Source organism: Lycorma delicatula, chromosome 10, assembly GCF_047948215.1.
Source record: "Lycorma delicatula isolate Av1 chromosome 10, ASM4794821v1, whole genome shotgun sequence".
NCBI lineage: Eukaryota > Metazoa > Arthropoda > Insecta > Hemiptera > Fulgoridae > Lycorma > Lycorma delicatula.
The window spans coordinates 13,571,698-13,589,293 of NC_134464.1; the positions used below are offsets into that span (position 1 = coordinate 13,571,698).

Sequence of the window (17,596 nt, forward strand, 5' to 3'; positions counted from 1 at the left end):
AATATGTCAGCCTCAAATTTTACATCACCTAGTTTCTGTAGATCTCTTAATGCAGTTATATAATTCACCCTCAAACAAAAAAAAAAAAATTTTACCATTAAAAAATTCTGGATTACGTAAGTATATTTAAATATCTCCAGACTGAGCGATTAATTGAGATGAAATTTGACACGTTGATTTCAGTATATGCAGCATTGGTACCGTTTAATTTTAGATTTAATCCTTGTAAGGAGCAACGGATCTTGTCGGACCCGTAATTCAAAGTTTTCCTACAATGGTAAGTAAGTTTTTTATGTAATTTAGTGTCTCTTAGGTAGCTAAGGTACTTTCCATCGGTTTTTGATCAAATTCAAATCTCAATAAAGAATTTCCCGAAAAAATCCACTTTTTTGTCATTTCTGGACAAAAAGTCATATTTTAAGAACCGATTACATGATTCCATGACGTTATGCCGATCTGATAATATATATGGGAAAATTATTCAGGATAAGTTCATTCAAGGCAATTTTTTTCTATTTGTCAGTTATTTATGTTTGATATCTTCATACTGAATTAATCATTTTTCTGTGACAAATCACCCAGATGGAAGGGCCCATGGAAGAACCGCGATTCTGGTTAGGAATTCTCTGTGGCATCACCAACTTCCGGGCTTCTGCACTGATCAGATTCAGGCAACTACGGTTGAAATTTCAGACTGGTTGGGGCCTATTAGGCTGTCTGCGACGTACTTAACCCCGCGCCATACAGTATCTGACGAGTTGTTTTCCAATCACTTTGAGACTCTGGGTTTTAGATTTATTGCCGGGGGAGACTCGAACGCGAAAGACCCATTGTGGGTTTACTGGTTAACAATCAGGAGGGATAGAATGCTGAGGAGGTGTGTCCACAATCTGTGCCTGGACGTGATAGCGGAAATCCAGCCGACATACTAGCCTAGGGGCCTGACGAAAATCCCGGATTTGCTTGCCTTTTTTTCACCTTGGGTATATCACCTGGATTGGCGTCTGACCTGGAAGTGTCACGTGAGGATGAAGACCTCACGTGACACGGAAACAGCTTCATCCTCACGTGACACGGAAACAGCTGAACACAAGGTACAACCAACTTCATTGGTTGCTATGGAGGAACTCAGGCCTCACGTTATCCAACAAGATCTTAATTTATAAGACTATCCTGCGCCCAATCTGGACGTACGGTGTGGAATTGCGGGGAACGGCTAGTACTAGTAATATGGAGATTATACGATTCCAAAACAAAGTCGAAGCTTTTTCCATCTGTTAATAAAATAACGTACGTTTTATTATTTCAGAACTCATTAAATTTAAATCAACATTTTCAGTACTTTTAACGATCCCTGACAGCTAGCCAGGGATCGCTTCGCTAGCACTTCACGTCCAACAGGGGGCTCTACCTCCTAGACCTCACTCTGTTCATTAAACTCATGTTTGTGATGATAATAATAATAATAATAATAATAATAATGAATAAAAATTATAGCCAGTTCAATTTATAAAAACTATATCGTATCGTAATCACTTCAGAGCAACAGTTTAGTCAGTACAGGACCAGAAACTTTGAGTGATCTGAAGAATGAGGGTTTCAAAATAGTCGGCCTCCATCTTTTAAATAATGGTTATAGCTGGTTATCCGACCTTCGTACGAGTAAAAATGTATTTCGTTTGATTCTAAGTGTTACCCGACAAGCACCACTTGGTAGGTAACTGTACTTAGATTCTCATCTTTTTTAAATTTAATCTTTTATTTTATGTCTTTTAGTGCCTAAGGCAGGTTCAGCCTGTCGCGCCACACGCTCAAAAACAGTGACATTGGCTGGTATTTTTTCTTTCTTTTTCAGGGACTGTATTTGGTTGATCTGCCGCTCCATACAACTTCGTAACCTTTATAAATCAAAATTCTAAAAAACCATGAAAATAGTTTTTAGATATATACCTGAAGCGTATGTACAAGCCAACATCGAGTGAATATATCGTTTATTATTGGCAGAAATGGAAAAATTTGAAATCAATCTTAAAATTCTGTCCTTTTATTCGAATTTCGAGAAAAAAAAAATTTATTTTTAGATATTTACATGAAGATTCCAAAATGAAAAACCAAGTTTTATCATCATTTTCTGTCGAGATAATCAAAAATGTGTAAAATGTAATGTTACCCAATTTTGACCGTTTGCATTCACAATTTAAAAAACCTTTCTTTAGTATAACCTTACATTGTAAGAAAAGCATGGATACAAATTTCGAAATTGAATTAATGTTTTCTGAACATTGACATATAGAAACGGATAAACCAACAGGATTAAAAGCATAATAAAAATTTGTTAAGAAATGGAATTAAATTCTAAATCAATGAATTAAAAATAAATAAATAAATAAATTTGTTACCTTTAAATATATAATAATAAAAATTGCATAACGTGACAAAATGTTTTCATAATCCATCCAAATAAAAGCTATACCAATGTTTTTTTTTATTTTTTTAGCTCGTACTTAATAAAGATTTACAAAATCTATTTACACAACTGGTATATATAACCAAAGTACAAGCTTTAATTTAAAAAAAAAAAAACTTTTATTTATAGTCGCATCAACAATTATTGTCATTAGTGACTTATCAGTGTAATGTAACTGTACCGGTAAATTTGTAGTCTTGAACAAACACAGGTCTACTACTCCTGGATAATTGAAATCCTACCACCAAAGAAGACCGGTATCCACAATGTAGTATTCAAATCCGTATAAAGGTATTTACTAGGATTTGAACCTAAGAACTCTCAATTTTGGAATCAGCTGAATTGCGATGACGAGTTTACCACTAGACCAATCCGGTGGGTTAGAAGTCATTTTTGTTTAAAGAGGCGTAATAAAAATTATGTTTTAGTTCTTTCAACTACACTTTAAATCTGATGTAGTTGCTGCTGGAACAGTCAGAAGAAGAAAAAGAAAAATCAAACTGAAATCCCTTAAGTTGTTAAATCTCTATGTGCAATTGATTATAAAATGGGAATGCGCGGAATGGGTAAACATGACCAACTTTTGTCATGTTTTCTGGTTAAGAGGCGCTATGCTAAGAGTTGTAGAAAGATATTTTTCTATTTATTTGATATTTATAATTTTTTTTAAACTGTGAAAAATAACAACAAAGATTTATCATTCTGTGATTTCCGTTTGAATGCATTCTGGAATCATTATAATATGATAATAAGACGGCCGTTTGAATGAGCCGAATCATTTGATACTTTATTCATTAAAATCTATTAAGCCTTTTTAGATACATTATTTTTACTTATGAAAGTACATTCAAAATTAATAGGTAGATGAATATTACGCTCTTTTTGCGAAGGAATAAAAAATTATTAACTACGAAAGAAATTTAAAATTATTATTCCCCCAAAAAAAACCCGAATAATTCAATAATCGATACCGTTATATATTCACATTGACCAGTGTCTTTAATCTAAATTACTGGTGTGGGCAATGAAATAAGACTCTATTTTCGTTTCTCCATCACTGTATCTTTTAAAACACATTCTCCATTTCATTTCTAACTTATGTAATTACTATACGTTAACTTATTAAAATAATTACCATCATTATATTATAACTAATTTACACAACGTATATAATAACCGATACAAACATGTATACAAACATATTTAAAGAATCAAGTTTTAATAGAAAATTATATATAATTGCAAATTCTTGGCCTCAACATCTTCGTGAAAAAGGACATTTCTCGTTGTCCTAGAAGTATGAAATTAAAAAGACTGATTACCCTTGATCTAAATGCGGTTAAAAAAATAAAATTTTTTATCGGGGTTTTAAAAATTATTTTCTTACATTTGTATTACATATATAAAATTTACAGTATATAAAATAAAAAACAATTGCTAAATTTTCTTTAATAACTGTACTTCTGAATAAGAGGACTTCAAAAACTTTGAAAAATACAAAAATACATTGATGAAAAATATAAAAAGTGTAACATTATACAAATTTGAATACAAAATACGATGAGGTAAATATATCAAGTAAATAGTCAAAAGAAAAAATCAATTCTAGAATAATCTCTTATATTATGTGGGATAGATTTGTTCAAGTTGATTTTTCAACTGCCTCACATTTACGAAGGTGGTGTCAGTGATTAAAAGTACTGATTTCTCAGTGATAGTTATTACAATTCTTGTTTTTATTAATGACATTATCATATAAAATATGAATTTTTAATTGATAGTAATAACAATTTCTTTTTAACCGATGGATAATTATGTGGTAATTATATTAATAATAATTATATAATGCCTTTTTATTACGTAAAAACATATATGTTTAAAAGTCATATGATACTTGTATAACTCTATAATAAAAAATAATGTGTAATAATAATATTTACTATAATAGTAAGTGTAACACATAACGGTGGGAATGATCATAGGATATACTACACAATACAAATGTAACCAATGAATAACTACGTATACGGTTTATAAACGTAGTAACGTATAACGTACGTAATCTGTATAAAGTTAATGCCTTTATTCCCTCAAGCGCAATAAATGCAAGTTTTTATTTAACAAGACAGATTAGATTTGACTATGTATTTTAAAAAAATAAACGTTTTATAATTTGAAAGATCGTTAAAATTTTAACGCAAGGTAATCTTTGTTTTTTTATAATACGAATTATAGTTAGAATAAAATATAGGGTACACCATTGTACGTATATTATAACAAGTTGTAAACGTAGTACGTAGACAGACATATGTTTATTACCATTTGTTAACAAAAATAATAATAAAAGAAAAACTTGGGAAGTAAATCACGTATTATCAAAATGTGTAGAATAATGTGCCATAGGAACGATTACTTGCACATTTAAAATGCGAGTCGGTAAAGTAATTCTTTAATAAAAAAAAATGATGTCAGAATAAATTATAGTGTATATTACTTAAAAAGAATTATATTTATTAATTTGTCAAGATGATTTCTATCCGTAGGCACTTTTCTTTCATAAATATTTTTTTAATATACATTATAACCTTATAACTGTCAAAAACATAATGTTATAAGTAACTGTCGGTCAAAATATGGTAGAAATAGATTAAGCTTTATTTGAACAAATTTATTTTGTAATTTATTCCAAAAAAAAGAAAAAGTGTTTTTAAAATATATTTTCAATAGCTTTTCAAACTCCTCCTTATCTACAGATAACAGAAAAATCCTAGACTTTTTTTATGTAATGGACGAAGTTATATTTTTTAAAAACCAATTTCAATAAATAATCCTAAACCGAGTCAATTAATTTTGTGTAATATTCATTAATAGTGCTGTTTTAAAAAATTTCTAATTGAAACCAAAGTCCAACAAAGCCGTTATAGTCAATTTTCGAGCTCAAATTTAAAAGAAATCAGAACTGATAATTACGCTTGAAAAATTATTTTTTGTAATATTATTTTTTAATTAATTTTCCCACAGGTTCACTCGTGGTAGATTTTGTATTTGTATCTAAAAATAAGTTTAAAAAAGTAAATATTAATTAAAATGTTGTTGTTTTAATGGGTATACTGACAAATTGATCTATTTACTCTGACGAAGATTTTGATCTTATGAAATTGTTTCTACGCATAGGGATATCTTGGGAATGTTCATACGTGCAGACTTTGTTGATCGGCGAAATTTAGCGTTCGCGGACGATGTGTTCTATTAGGCGAATAGAAAATACATAAAAAAATCTATTGAAACACTGCTTTGTAAACTATTTTAGTGGTCTTCCTTTCAGGTGAAAATGACCAGAAATTTAGGTGAGCTTTTTCTAAAACTGACCACATACAAGTGTCCATGAAAAAGCAATTATCCTGTAAGTCAATACCGGCTCCTATAAGAGTTTGCCCCTGGGACTTGTTGATATTACGAAACGCAACTTTCGGGGAAAACGAAATCTTTTGAACGCTTAAAGATATTCAAATGATGTAAAATGTAGTTCCAGAATATAGATAAAACTCCCGCTTGACCACATTTTGGTCTGCCCTCTTGTCACCACAAATTAAGTTTTTTAAAAATGTGCCTTTTCGTTTTTAAGGAAGAGTAAATACTAATTTTAACGACTGTAACACATTCAGTTCCCGAGATATGGAATTTCGTTAAAAAATTTGCATTCCCTTATAAACGGATTTTTCCTAAATATTTCCTTAGTAAGTAACTACATTATAAAAGCAATGTTCCCTTCAAAGTTCACTTCCATCGGTTAAGCGGGTTGAGATGCTGTGAGTAGTGTCACTCGATTAGTCAGGTAACTTAGTTTTACTCATATACTCGTAGATCATTATTATTAAAATAAAACGTATATTTATTGAAAATAACAAATTCGTGTATAAATGTATGAATTATTTGATTTTTACGTTTTAATTGGGCGCGCCAATACCTATTTCCGGTCAGCTTAAATAAATAAAATTAAAAAATAAAATTGAAAATCTTGTCAAAACCTTACATCTTCGATTCATCGAACATAGAAAAAAAAACATTTCTTCAAAAATTCAAATGAACAGTTTTCGAAATATTCATAACAGGTTTGTCATCCTTAGACATGTTATTTTAGGTTTCCTGACATATATCAGCTCATGTCCTCGACACGTGAGTCATTTTATATGGGAAATAATAAGATTTAAAGATTCATTCACATCCATTTTAAGAGATAGTGTCGCAACTTTTGAATCTACCTATGAAAAATTATCTTTTGCTAGGGTTTTCGTAGCGTTAAATTTTTTGCTTCAAAAGTCTGGTTTATCATTACGCTTTAAAGTAATTTATCACAACCGTACATTTTCCATCTAAATGTTTTAAATTGTTCTTCCCTACAGATTAGGATTTCTTTTCATATTTAAAAAAATCCATGTAACTCTTTTATTATGTTTCTACAAGTGAGAACAGAATAATAGAATGAAAAAGAAACATCGCAAGTAAATACATATTATTTAATTTACTAATATTTAAAAGTAATATTTTTTATTTCGTTGTTTAAATCGCCTAAATGAATGAAATTCTATGTTTAAAATAAATAATTTTTCTGAAACGTAAATAATCTGGAATTTCTGTGACTTCATCTATTTATTAAACAGAATATTTATTATTATATAACCTACATATAATATAACAAGTTATATATAAGTTATAATATAATCTAAAATAATGTAGAATATATCGTTAAATATATGCTATAAAATTTTTCAAATCGTTTTACTTTAAATCAGTTGAAACAAATTAGAAACTAAAAAAGCTATTAAAATGCTATTAAACAATGGCTGATTTTAATGAAGTACGTAAATCTATTACTGATTATACATACCTACGCAAGTGTTACATGAATGCATGCGAGTACGCCATAAATTTCAAGGGTAAAACAGCATATTACTCAATAGAACAATCATTTTTTTTTCGTGACCTACAAAAAAAAAATAAGTGTAATTTGCTACTAATAACAATTATCAGATTATAGAGCATAGTGTACATAAAAAGCAACCTTAAAGAAAAATAAAACTAGTATTTCCTTTTATATACTCATTTATAACGTAATAAATAAACGATATTTTACAAAAGAAACTTTCTTACTTTTAAATTAAAATTTAAAAGAGAAAAATTACTCTTCCAATTCGGCATATTTCGATTTTTTTTTTAAGTTGGCAATACATTTATAAGTTTATTTTTGATTATCTGATTTAATTAACGCTTTTTTTAAAACAATAATTACAAAAAACAATTGTATACCTTTTTTTTTTTTGTTATTGAATTCGGTTTTCTTTTTCTTGAATTACGACATAAAAATAAACAAACAATAGGAAAATGATGTGTGGTTATGTATCATTAAGTAAAAATAATCAAACATGATTTTAAATATGAAATTTGTAAGATTTTTACAGCAAATAAATGTAGATAAGGTGGTAAAAAAAAAATGATGTGGACACCACACGACTTCCTTGTACGCCTATTAAATTACACATTTTTATAAAATGCAAAGTACATAAAATTTTATTTCATTAATAACGCCTGATATATTGTATTTTTTTTTTATTGTTATTATTGAACTATTATTTATTGTAATTTTTTTTATAATCAGAGATTAATAATTATTATTAATAAATCTACTATTTAAATTTAAAAATAAGTTACAAAAAAGAAAAGGAGATGAAGTCGGATTTGAACCGATGTGCCTTCCACTCGTAAGATCCAATTATTTCATTAATTATAATTTTATTTGGTTATAGGTGTATAACCAATGATAATAAGTACCACTTATGATATATAGTTGCAAAGGTCTCAATGAGGGCTTATTACTGCGGTAAAGAAAAAGTCCAAAATCCAAATGTTTTCGATTATAGACTTTTTAGAACACTTTTGGTCAGTCCAGTCTTTTTGGTCCAGTCGATTGGTCAAAAGGGGAGGTGCACAACTAGATGTTGCAACAGTCCTACATCCAATATCTCAACATCCTACGGCTAATTGTATTTTAGTTACGCGAGATACATAGGGTATGTACATACAGGCGTCACACCGAAACCAATCAAAATGGATACTTCCGTTGACATATGAAAACTGAAATGTATCACGATCACAATACTTCGTACAAGGAAGTAAAAAAATGTAAACGTTATTTTAAAATAGTATATGTAAATATAAATTACGTATGAATATACCCAATATTCTTTATGCAGGACTATTTTAACTATTTATCTGCTTTGAAAACGGAAAGAATTAATTTTTTAATAAGACCAGTCAATCTAAATACACGATCTGTTTCCGATACTACAAACAAAAGAACGAAGAATAATCAGAAAGGACCTTAAGACCCATCAAAAACTTTAACATATAGATGAACATAAAGAAGATATCGGATATAATAAAAAAGAAAAATCGCATTGCCTTCTACAGTCACCTGCAAAGAATGAAGTGTAACAGGTTGGTAAACATTCTACTTACTCATTTTAAAAATCAACTGGATCAATGAAACTGAAAGAGACACGGAAGAGCTGAAAATAAAACAAGAAAACATGAAAGAAAGTTTATTACTTTGAAACAAATTGCAAAACATCACGAGTTTCCTGGAAAAATAATAAAAAAAATATATATCTGGATAGAAGAAAGAATATAAGAAAACGTCTTGAAGGAGATGTGGATGAAAAAGGAAATTAAAAAGTAAATTATCTGAATAACGTAGTAGCTGGAATTTGGGGAAAGGTATCTTCGTATTCTCCTGGTAGATGGATTTAGATCCGCGTAACTCTGGTATTATTAATCAAATATGACAATATTTGTATGTTTTTGAAAAAAAGACATGTAATTGTGTATTTCTAGAAATACACAGACGTAAATGTATAGTGTATTAGTTTGTTTATTAAAAAGTCACCGAGTCTTAAATATTAAGTGAAAATAGAAAAGAAATTCAAAACATTTTGTAATTATAATAAAAAAAAGAAGAAAATAATGTGATTCAGACTACTAAAAAGATCTATGATATTTGTGAACATGGGGCAGTACTAATCTGTGAGACACATAGCTGATTCAAGTGTTTTCAATCTGGAAATTTTTATGACACTGATGCAATTCGTTCTATTCGGCCAAAGACTGAAAAATGCGATAAAACCATAGAAAAAATCCAACAGTGAGTTCAGAAAAAATCCATTCTACTAATGAGTGGTCTCATTAGCAGCAGTTATGATGTCAGTAAAGAACTAAACTACCACAAAATAATTACTTCTGGGAACTTGTAGACACACTTCATTAAACATCAAATATAATTATGGATTTTTACAAATGTATGAACATTTTGGATTTAGTTAAAAAAGTTCATTTTTTATCTTTCCAAGCGTTACGAGTATGGAAAAAAATGTCTGCTCTAAGGTCCTCTGAAATGATTAATATTAAACTAGATGACAATATCTTTAAGAAAGTATCGATCTGGGCAGCTCACTGATAATTAAAGAAAGATCTGAGATAATAAATTAGGGAAGTCAAGGTAATATTTTACAATAAAAGACAACTACTCGCTTTAAAGAACCTCGATTTAGATGCAAAAAAGAAAACCATTAAAGACCTGAGTTTGGAGATGTTTCTGTTACGAGTCCGAAATATGAATCTTGAAAAGAAATGGATCTCGGAGGGTTTTGAATTTTGTTAAATGAGAATCGTAAATTGCCCCCAAAAAAGGCATTTTAAGTTACGTGATGTATTTAGAAAGATTTGATGAATAATATTTTATGCGTTATAACATCTAAACGGGCATTGGCTACAATAGTTAAAGAAACTCACCACCAAAGATGTCGGAGGTAAAAATTATAAGGCAATAAAATTGATTTTGTGCTAAATTAAGCTGGACAACTCGTTATAAATTGATCGGTATCAATCATATTATTACGAACAATTCCTTAAGAAACTTTACTACATTTCTAGGATATACGTGTCTAGTTCGATATTTCCTTATTCAGGTGATACTCATTTCTCAAACATGACGTTTATAACCTCGATTATATGAATAGACCACTAGATTGAATAAAAACGTTTTGAGTAAATAAATTCAACCTTTATTGTACATTAAATCCGTAGCATTTGTATAAAAATTTTTACGAACCGAAATTTTCCTACAATTCGACTTTCTGATACCAACTCATATATCAATACTACGAAAAATTCGCCTATATTTCTTTAAATATGTAAATTAAAATTAATATCCTTCGTAAAGTGTCAGGAATGTTCATAATAAATTTCACTGCTTTTTAAGGTTGAATTAGTAATCGTAGATAAAAACATCATTTTGGTTGCTTTTTTTTATAAAAGCGGATTTTTTAAATTAAATTTTCAAATACCTATTCAGCAATTAGATTTAAGTAAAATTTTATTAGACAAAAATGTGCAATGTCGTTTTTATAAGACTGATTAATTCAAAGGCTATTTTAAATTGATATATCGTCTATATTGGTTGTTAATATACTCCCCGTACCGCAATCACCAGGTCAACGTATATCAATCTAACGTTAACAATCCCTTCTATGACCTTGAGTTCAGTACCTACGTTATCTGTTATGTATTTTCCACAAAGTTACATTTTATCCTTCAATTTCGATTTTTTTAAACATGTGTGACATATAAATTTTATCTTACAAGTTATTTAATTTTTTTTCACACCACAATTGAATTTATTTATTTTTATTTTTTTACTGAAACACGAAACTAATATTTAAAAAAATTGCACAATTCTTTATTTTTAATTTTAAATAAATCATATAATTTTATTTAATGTATTTTTAATTTAATACGAATGTCGGTAAAAAAAAGTTGTATTTATCAAGGTTATATGCAACCATCATTGATTATACCACACGTTAAACTATTCTAATAGATAAAAAGATTAGAAAAATATAATTATTAATAATTAATTATAATGTACACATAACTTGACCTTATACAACTATATTCGATAGAATATTTTTTAAATTAAAGAAACCACACTAATCGATAAATCTAGACCGTGAAATTCATTTTACAGTTTTCTTTTCTTTGATAGATCAAACTAAAATAATATTGGGGTTGGGGAAAAGGTATCTTTGTGTTCTTCCGGTAAATGGATTAAGTTCGTGTAACTTTGGTAAAATTAATCAAATATATATAAAATACGCAACGTGTTTTTTATGAAAAAACACAATCAGATAATCAAAAAAATAAAAATAAAAACATAGTAATCAAGCCTGTAATGCAAAATAGTGTTTGTTATTTGTTTTTTTACTTAATTTGAAAGAAGGAATACGTAAAGGGAATTCCATCATAGCAGGTTTTTTTAGCATTGATCAAAACAAAGTAGTTTTTTCGATTATTTGTTTTTCTCATTTAACACGTGTTTGATTAATAAAAAAAATATATATAAAAAAAATACCATTTACCAAGATAATTTTGGTTATAACGATCTAAATTGTTCAACTTAATGTATTATTTAACTATTATATAAAATGGTCAAACTTGACCTTGATTTTAATGAAGTATTAAAATAAATAAATAATGAACGCACAAACATGAACTATCAGCATGACTTGATTTCATTTAGAGTGTAAGGTGTTATGGCTAACTTACCATTTAAGGAATGATTTAAAGAGAGAATAATATAAAAATACCAACACAATAAAATAACATTTTTATCCTTTTTTAATTCATCAAGAACTCTTACTAATACATATTCTCTTTATATTTTTTCAAATAAAAATATTTAATTTGTTTTTTTACGTAATTAAAATAAAATAAATTTTATCTGAAAAAGCTGTTTTACACAAACAATCAAAACTAATCGATCTGCTACATCTTTGTCGATACATTTCAACATTAATAAATAAAATACGAATTGAGGGTAAAACAAAATGTGATGTGAACATCACATAACTTCCGTGTACGCCTATTAAATTGCATATACATATTATTTTTTAAATGAAAAGTACATAAAATTTTATTTCACTATAACTTCTGATTTTTTTAAAATTATTATTATTGAAATATTATTTAATGTAAAAAAATTATTTATAAACCAATATATATAAAAAAAAAAAAATTAAAAACGATGATGAAGTCGGATTTGATCCGATAAGCCTTTCCATTGTAAGACCCAAATATTCATCAATTAAAATTTTACTTGGCAGGTAAGAGAAAAATCAAAATCCAATGTTTTTGAATTTTGGGCTCTTTCGGAGGTCAAGTCGATTGTAATCAAAAGGAGAGGTGCACAACTAGATGTTAGTTACAATAGTCCTAAACCCAAAATTTCAACATTCTAAAGTTAATCGTTTTTTAATTATGCGAGATATATACATACGTACAGACGTCACGCCGAAAATAATCAAAATGGATTCAGAGATGATCAAAATGGAAATTTCCATCGAAATCTTAAAACAGAAATTTTTCGTGATTATAATATTAGCTTTACTTCATACAAGGAAGTATAAATGAAGGAAATTATTTTATTCCTGAAACAATTTTCAGTTAATGTATAAAATCTCATTTTTATATCTAATGTTTTTTTTTTTTAAATATGCTACCTGAGAAGTCGCCTTTAGTACTCTGTACAGATATGGACAGTCAAAAATTATCGATTGCACCAATTAAAGTTAATCCAAAACAATTTTTTTAAGTTATTATTTTTTTAAGGTCAATAATGAATTTTTTCCCAATAATTTTTCTACATCTCAGTTACTTACAATGTTAAATATCACGCTTATTAAATTTAGACGCGAATTATTGCAATTTTTAATACTATATAAGGTAACTAAAAATTTAATCGACTGTCAGTCTATTTCAAAAAGATTAGTATTTTATTTGCCTAAATTATCTGGAGGTGGTTTTTTTCCGTTTTTTATGCCTAGATCCTGTACTTTATAGCGTGACAATTTCCCATTAAATTCTTCCCTACACTATTCAATATTGTGAACCTAATTGACTGGAATATTGATCTGTTTATTGATAGTTTGTGTAGTTACACAGATATGTGTATTCAAACCCTCCGGGTTAGACTATTGGTGAACTCGTCATCGCAAATCATTTGATTTCGAAGTAGAGAGTTCTAAGGTTCAAATTCTAATAACGGCAGTTATCTTTATACGGATCTGAAACTAGATCGTGGATACCGGTGTTCATTGGTGGTTGGGTTTCAACGAACGACACATCTCAGGAATGGTCGGCCTGGGATTGTACAAGATTACGTTTCATTTGCATTCATACATATCATCCTCTCAAGTAATACCTTCTGGGGTTCAGGAGGTTAAACAGAAAAAATAGAGAGAGAAATATGGGCGTTTAGAAGCACTGAGCTAGCTAGTTCTTTATTTTTTCTTTAAGTGGACCATCTTTATACTTCTTCGTCTACTTTTTTCTTTATTTTCTTGATTAATTTTTGCTTGTTTTTTAATCTATTTGTTTTTATATATATTATTTTTTCTAGAAGTACTTTATAGAGAAACTATGTATTCGTTTCATGTTAATAAGGTATATTTGAGTTGATGTCTGTTACCTTCATCTATAATTACGTGAAAGTAGATAAATAGAAATACTGAATTAAAGAAGCGTACCGTTTACTGACTTTTAAAAATTTTTTTGAATTATCTTCTGTGTGAATGTTAAAAAGAAATTAAAAAAAATATATATACCCCATTAACTAACTGCCTTAAACCAATTTAATTTTACTGTTGTTGCCGAATTTGAATTTTTTTTAACCCACAAATTTCCAATTATCGGCTTTTATTTTAAGTAAAATTATTTCAGTTTTTTTTTTTTTTTGTCTTCAGTCATTTGACTGGTTTGATGCAGCTCTCCAAGATTCCCTATCTAGTGCTAGTCGTTTCATTTCAGTATACCCTCTACATCCTACATCCCCAACAATTTGTTTTACATACTCCAAACGTGGCCTGCCTACACAATTTTTCCCTTCTACCTGTCCTTCCAATATTAAAGCGACTATTCGAGGATGCCTTAGTATGTGGCCTATAAGTCTGTCTCTTCTTTTAACTATATTTTTCCAAATGCTTCTTTCTTCATCTATTTGCCGCAATACCTCTTCATTTGTCACTTTATCCACCCATCTGATTTTTAACATTCTCCTACAGCGCCACATTTCAAAAGCTTCTAATCTTTTCTTCTCAGATACTCCGATCGTCCAAGTTTCACTTCCATATAAAGCGACACTCCAAACATACACTTTCAAAAATCTTTTCCTGAGATTTAAATTAATTTTTGATGTAAACAAATTATATTTTTTTTACTGAAGGCTCGTTTAGCTTGTGCTATTCGGCATTTTATATCGCTCCTGCTTCGTCCATCTTTAGTAATTTTACTTCCCAAATAACAAAATTCTTCTACCTCCATAATCTTTTCTCCTCCTATTTTCACATTCAGTGGTCCATCTTTGTTATTTCTACTACATTTCATTACTTTTGTTTTGTTCTTGTTTATTTTCATGCGATAGTTCTTGCGTAGGACTTCATCTATGCCGTTCATTGTTTCTTCTAAATCCTTTTTACTCTCGGCTAGAATTACTATATCATCAGAAAATCGTAGCATCTTTATCTTTTCACCTTGTACTGTTACTCCGAATCTAAATTGTTCTTTCACATCATTAACTGCTAGTTCCATGTAAAGATTAAAAAGTAACGGAGATAGGGAACATCCTTGTCGGACTCCCTTTCTTATTACGGCTTCTTTCTTATGTTCTTCAATTGTTATTGTTGCTGTTTGGTTCCTGTACATGTTAGCAATTGTTCTTCTATCTCTGTATATGAACCCTAATTTTTTTAAAACGCTGAACATTTTATTCCAATCTACGTTATCGAAAGCCTTTTCTTCCTCTATGAATCATGAGACCTTGCCGTTGGTGAGGGGGCTTGAGTGCTCAGGGATACAGAGTAGCTGGACCGAAGGTGCAACCATATCGGAGAGGTATCTGTTGAGAGCCAGACTAAGGAATGATTCCTGAAAGAGGGCAGCAGCTCTTTCAGTAGTTGTTAGGGGCGTGAGTCACAATGACTTAAACGGCCGTATCAACATCACTCAGTCCTCTGAGTACTGCGCAGCTGAAAGCAATGGAAAACTACAGCTGCTTTTTTTCCAAGAAAATGTGGCTCTCTGCATTTTCACATAGCAATAATATTTCAGTTAGGAATGATAATTTTTTTTAAAATGGTATGTTCATTTTAATAAACTGAAAAAGAAAATAACCATTATTAGTGCGGTTAATGATGAAAAAGTAAATGTACTATAAAGGTAAAGTAATAATATCTCTAATTAGTCTGCTGTTGAGTACTTTTACTATTAAAGACAATGCATCATTCCTATGGTTTTCTTGTGAAACTTAAAGTGATGGACAGGCACAGATATTTTAACCGAAACGTTTAGCAAATTGATAATTAAATCAATACATCATTCAGTTATTCTGCAACGCAACGAAATGACTGATGATGCGCTTATTAAGATACATACAGCGATGAGAACCACCTGGCGGTTTTCTAATCGACTCGGTCGGTTGAAAAGATGAATACACGAATCTACCAATACTTCAAGAGATCCATGGTTAATTTTTTCTTAGCGTGTCAAAATAGCAGTTTTTTTTATAATTTCCGTTTATTCCTTTATATATTTATCTATCTTTTATTATTTTCCTCATTAAACATTCCTTTTTAACTAAATTGGAGATTATATTTTATTTCAACTTAATTAGATTAGAGTAATTAAAATAATTGGAAGAATAGAAAATATCATAAATAGTTCGTGAAAAGTAGCTATTGACATCCGTGTAAATGATTTTTTTTCCTGTTCTTATCTTCCCGAATGGGTAAATCCATATTCGTTGTTGTTTGTTATTTTTTTCCTGCTATTATATATTAATTTAAAAAAAATATTTTCGCACATTTTTATATCTTTTATCGAACACACCTCTTTTTCTTTCCCCGATCAGACTGCAATATAATTCCACGCGTTAAAAGTTAACGGTAAATTTGTGATTGCTATTACTACAGATCGACACTATAGACCATTCGGTCAAAACAGCTGTGCATACGATTACTCTTATTATATTATCGCCCGGAATGACGCAAAATATTTATCACTTTTTCAATATTTTTAACAAATATTTTACCCACAATGTAATAACGGTTGTATTTTTGTTTGTTTTTTTTAAATTTCCAAATAAATATTCCTAAAGTAAATTGATAATTTAAAACTGATCGACAAAAGAAAAACCGTCTGTTGAAAATATCAAAAGTTTTCCAAGGCCAATGTAAAGATTAAATATACAGTGAATTGGCTATATTTTTAGGTTTCAGCTTAAATTTATATCTCATTAAAAATATATAAAAAAAAATAATAATTTTTCCTTATTAATTTTTTAATAAAAATTTATTAAAATTAAATTTTACACTTTAACAGAAAATTGCTTTAACATTATCATCTGAATACACCTCATTTACACACAAAAATTTGTTTGTTTTCAAGCTTATCACCGTAGCATAGATGAAAAAATAATTTTAAAAACATTAGTTTACAAATTTAAAAAATGGAGATTTATTTTTATCCTCATAAAATTTCATATCGTTTCGATAATTGACGATAATAGGAGTAAAAAGAAAAAATGATAAAAATAAATATATTTTGATGATTTTAAACTAAATCCTTTACAAGATATAAAACGAAACAAACCGATATACGAAATTCTTTAACCAAGGTATTTGGAGTAAGGAGATCTTTAAAAGTCGAGATTAAAAAAAAATTGGGAGGGGTAATTTTTATAACCGATACTATACTATTTTGCCTATGTTTTATTTATAAAATAATAATCGATGAAGATATTTTTACATTTTTAAACTAATTTGTTCAAACAGAATGTTTGTCTCGCATAGTTTTATATATTAACATTAATTGTGGAATGTACATTTTTTGTGAGAACGAAATGTCGTTTTCGAGGTCATCCAAAGTTTTTTAATTTTAGTAAATCTGATAAGATATTTTTAAAATATATGTGTGTATTTATATGTTTTATTATTCAATTTAATAGGTATACTAAAAAATAAGCAT

At 28.8% G+C, this 17,596-nt stretch overlaps 2 protein-coding genes across 2 annotated transcripts in view; one reads left to right on the top strand and one right to left on the bottom strand.

Annotated features, from left to right (window-relative positions):
* Window positions 1–17,596, bottom strand: part of LOC142331572 (calcium uptake protein 1 homolog, mitochondrial-like) — a 622,753-nt gene that overhangs the window by 382,530 nt on the left and 222,627 nt on the right. Inside the window, exons 2-3 of the mRNA XM_075377570.1 lie at window positions 12,859–12,924; window positions 7,356–7,451 (exon numbers count right to left, since the gene is read on the bottom strand). The gene's annotated coding sequence lies outside the window, so the exon portion shown is untranslated. The remainder of the gene's footprint in view (window positions 1–7,355; window positions 7,452–12,858; window positions 12,925–17,596) is intronic.
* Window positions 1–17,596, top strand: part of LOC142331571 (uncharacterized) — a 393,077-nt gene that overhangs the window by 39,006 nt on the left and 336,475 nt on the right. The window lies entirely within an intron of this gene.